The following is a 5,275-nucleotide window of genomic DNA, read 5'->3' on the forward strand; positions in this document are numbered from 1 at the left end:
AGTAAATCAGCCAGCAAAGACATACGAAATTATTTACGTTTATGCAGTTTAAATACCAATAACGGACATGCAAAACAAAAGCGGTAAATCAATCAAAAAAAAATACAAATTTCGTCACAGTTGAAGGCATTAGCATTCGATTTCGATTAGCTTCATTTTTCGTAGTAAATATGTACGTATTTAGTTCGGTAATTCGATATGGTCAACGAACTAAGAAAACTAGCTAAGGTGATAAGCAGGGAACGGATTTTATGGAAATTGCCTGCTAAAGAGATAGGTATATTCGATTAAGAATCTCCTCGATTTAGCTTTCCCTGATTCCATATATACACATTTGAAGGCAACATCATTTTTTGCCTTTTTTAAGATATTTGCCTCTTTTTTGCCTTTTTCAAGATATTTGCCTTTTTCAAGATATTTGCCTTTTCTTGCCTTTTCTACCTTTAAAAAAGCGATTATAGCATTTACAATTTTTTTTAAAGATTAAAAAATATACACATTCCCATGCGGCTTATAGAAGCGTTAAGCGCAAAGGGCGAGGAAAACGCCCTTATTCCTGATAATATGAACGTTTCAAACGTTCCATTTTTAAATTGGGCTCCACTTGTATCAGCTTACGTCGAGCGCACATTTAGTACATTAAAGGCTTTTCTTCGCGAAAATCGAATGAAAATGCTGCCAGAAAACTTCAAAATGCATCTTGTGGTTCAATGTTACTACAACTATACAGATTAAAGTTTTATTAGTTAGAAACTCGAAAGGATAAAATAGTCAATGATTCAAAGTACAAATTTTTCATATAATGAAACTAGTTCATAGTTTTTCTCTTTTTACTTGTAATATAAACATTTCTAAAATAAATGTATTTTTTGATTGTTCTTTGTATTTTCTGTCTTTTTTTAGTGCCTTTTCCTGCCTTTTTCGCTATTTTATTTTGCCTTTTCCAGCCTATTTCCTTGTTTTATTTTGCCTTTTTTATAGGTTTTCAGGTCCTAAAAATCCGTTCCCTGGTGATAAGTGTACTAACATGTTTTTATTTTTTATTTCGATTCCATTTGAGATCTAAATCGAAATGGGGTGGTACTATTACTGACACATACTCACATATACATTAGAGTGTTTCAGAAGTTATTTTTGCTATTTTCAATATACCTTACGTACGTACCATGGTACAATAAAAACAGGTAGAAGCCAAATTGACATCAAACCTACAAAAGTCAAAGTTTTCGGGAGAGTAAAAATAAAAATGAGCGTGTGTAAAGAAAAATAAAAAAATTACATTTCGCTGGTTGACGTTTTTAAGTAAATTTGAAGTTTTGTATTTATTTATTTATTTTCTTTAGTTAAAATTTGTTAATTTGTATGTTCTTTTCCATTTTTTTATACATTGAAAGTTTATATTTATAGTACCTGTTTTAATTTTGTATAATATACAAATGTATGTATAAAGCGATATATGTACTAGGCATAACGTTGGGCAATCAATAAAACAACGGAACACAAATAAGCGCGATCATTTATTAAGCTTTCACAACTTGATTTATGAGTTGCAGTGTTGTTGGAAGGACTTTCCGGCATAAGGGTCATAGGAAGAGCACTTGGCATCAAACGTGCCTTTCCTGTACCTCCTGGTGCATTTATGAAATCTGCTGCTTTAAAATGCTTAACGCACAGCAAGGCATTTCGCTGCAGCTCTACCCCACAGCTGCTTTCCCAACGCTCCTTACGCCAAGGGCATTGAGGCACGTTAAAAAAATTAGTGATGTCTGCATTATATTTAACACCACATAAAAAACAACGCTTCAGGTCCTGCATTTTTAACACATACACTAAGTATAAACCGCACAACACTACAATAATGCAAATGTTAATTAAAATTTGTTTTTAACGAACATTCAAAAAAAACAAACGACATGACATTTTAAGCGTAACGAAATATAGGAAATAAAATAAAATCAAGTTGAAGTTTAAAGGTTTGGTTCTCATGAGAGCAACGTCATTTTGGCTTCTACCTGTATTTATGTGCCTTGCGTACGTACCCTTTCAATATTGTCCGTAGGATGACGCTAGACAACTTGATGTCGACGTTTTGCTCTAAAACTTTAATTAAAATTACAAAATAAACACTGGTTTCTCCTTGAAGCCCGCCGTATGAGCACTCGACAATCTTTGGAAACTTGGAGAGTGGCAACCTCTTTAAGCGATGGGTCGAAGTTCGACCATAGAGTTGGTGGAGGTGAGCTCTCACTCAGCTCTCTGAGCTCAGACTGATTTGTATCCCACTGCCACTGTACCAGTATTGTAGGAGAATGCCTGGCAGATGAATTCGCTAGGCAGGTCATCATTGAGGTCATCGCTAGTGATATGGAGGGTATAGAAGTTCCTGTGGACTACTCCTGAACAAATGGTCTTGTAGTCGGCTCTCCCGAGTGTTGGGCGGAAACCCCGACATGCAAAGTTGCCCAGTCCTTCTGGCTGATAGGCGACCACTGGCACTTCTGCAGTTGGCTACGCTTCAATACTCAGTGCTGATAAGTATTCTGACCAAGAACTGTCCATTAGGAACCCATACGGTACGACTTAAAATCGTTTCGCACTCCGATTTTCGTATGTAGGTATTTCAAGTAAGATGAGATGGAATTTTTTCAGCTGGCCATTTGCTTACTCAAGAGGACGTTCTAACATAGCCAGATCGTGGCCTTTTTCTGTCAAAGCTAGGCCAGATTTTTCGGGACATGGTACAAATGTATTCTTTTGACCGATAGACGATAGGTTTCGACATTAAAAAAAAAGACAAAAAAGATGTACCTAGTAGTATGCGATTCCGAACTCTGTTTTAAGATAAAACAGATTGCAAAAGTATTGCCATAGTCCGATGGATGCGACTTTGTATAATTGATTTTCAAAGCCCCGTTAAAATTCAATTGCTTAATTAATGTTGTTCCAATCATAACAAAGTGGTTAGGGATTTTCAATATAGCAACATTGAATTACAAATTTTAAGGCTTAAGAGGTTGGACAGTATCTATTCAAATCAATAACCAAGGACGGTAATCATTGTGAGTAAAATAATTTAAATCGGCATTTAATCATTATTTTGATTGTTTTTTTTCGCTTAAAAATATTAATTATTATTGGATTTTTTTCGCTCAACTGAAATAATTATTATTTATTTTTGTATTTTTTCGATCACAAATAATGATCATTTTATGATTTTTATTTTCCCCTCAAAAATAAAAATTATTATTGAGTTTTATTTTTCCTCTTAAAAATAATGATTACTTTATAAAATTTAAAAGGCCATACAAACGCAATCTACTAAAATTTTGACCTGAAAATTTTGAGACTTAATCCTTTTATTAGGGTGTCGCTACTTCTGTACAGAACACGTCGGAAATCACGTTGGTATAGGTTTTGAGTATTTTGAATGATCATTATTCTTAAGTGAAAAAAAAACTCAATAATAATTATTATCTTTGAGCGAAAAAATAAAAATCATCAAATAATCATTATCTTTGAGCGAAAAAATAAAAATCATCAAATAATCATTAGTTTTGATCGAAAAAATAAAAATCAAAAATTAATTATTATTTTTAATCTTTATTAATTAAATTCGAAAAATAAAAATTATTGTAAATTCTGTTCTACTGACGAACACCAATAAGTAAGTTTAATTAAAATTGTTTTTCGACGATTACAACTTGTTGATTTTTTTGGTTAGAATTAAAAAAATAATGACTATTTTCCGTCCCTGTCAATAACAGTAAAAACTCTAAACACATTTTGGTAGTTTGAAACTTTATTTGTAATTGTTATGATTTCGTTCCACTCTTGCACATTCATATGTACCCGAACGGTTGATGTTATATCGATTTTTATATTACTTTCTCTATTACATTCTTGTATGTATGTATGTATGTTGGTGATTACATCGTAATTCATCTTACTTTTGTTACTTTATTAGAATTAGAATTACATTTTTATGAATGTATTTATGTATGTGTGTTTGATTTGCTATTTTGCGTCATTTATGTAATTGCCTTCTAAACGATTTCTCTGCGCAATTTTTACTTCGTCTTATCTTTTGTTCTTCTTCTTCTTGCATAATTTAGTACTAATATTGTTTGCATTAGCGTAATTTAATTTCAACAATTACGAGACATTTTCCTTGCTTGCGTTTATATTTTCCGCACTTCACTTTAGATTTTCTTCTCCTTCATACATACTACATAGTATGGAATTGTTTTCTTTTAAGTGCATAATTCTTATACGAATGATTTGCTTTAGAGATTGTTGAGAGTGATTTCAAGTAGCTAAATTTGTATTGTATTTAAGTGAGTATATGAGTTTATTATGTGAAAACTTTTACACTAGATCATCTTCATTTGCAGAATTTATTCAATACCAACTTCTTAGTGTTATTTATTAAGGTAAGGATAAGAAAATGTTTAATATAACTAAAGTAAAGACTCATAAGAGAAAGCTAACTAAAAAAAAATTTTTTAAATTATAAGTAAACTATTATTTTATTATTTTATTTTTGTGTAATTTATACTATAAAATAACTGATTCTGTTAGAAGTAAAAAAAAAAATATGTATATATGAGCCTAAAAGATAGGCTTAATTCGTATGTAAAAAAATTTAAATGCATTCGGCGGTCAGCCAATGTTTTACTATAATAATATCAAGAATTATGTATGTATGTATGTATATATTTTATTGTAAAGTTAATAAACCTCGAACATTCATAAGATTAATTTTGATCTGAGCATACCAAAGTTTATGTAAAGGTCGGTTTTGAACTTTAAGAAAAGTAAACATGGCTATAAACGAAATTTTTTTTATTATTAAGTATCTAAAATTTTTGATTTTATTATCAATTTATTTAGCCTTAATCTTTTAGCATATAAATATCCATACATAAGTTGTGTGTATGTATTTTGCAAATATATGTACGTGCATATACATACATACATACATGTACTGCATGCAATTGTGTTTAATAATATATATAATAATTAATATACAACGTTTCTTTTATTTAAAATGCATTTTTCTCATGGGTTCGTGTTTGTCATATATTTTTACAAGTTTTCTTGGACAAAATCTATTCTACATATTCTATTTTTTTTTTTTTGTATTGTAATATATATTTTTATTTAAATGGCAGTTTAAAACCTTACAACATCATCCGCATCAATATTATTTTATTTAACTTCTACATACATACAGTGCCGGACAAAAGTATTGGCACAGAGAATTTTTCGCAATATC

This window comes from Rhagoletis pomonella, unplaced genomic scaffold, assembly GCF_013731165.1.
Source record: "Rhagoletis pomonella isolate Grant_MI unplaced genomic scaffold, Rhpom_1.0 Rhpom_scaffold_00012, whole genome shotgun sequence".
In the NCBI taxonomy this organism is placed as follows: Eukaryota; Metazoa; Arthropoda; class Insecta; order Diptera; family Tephritidae; genus Rhagoletis; species Rhagoletis pomonella.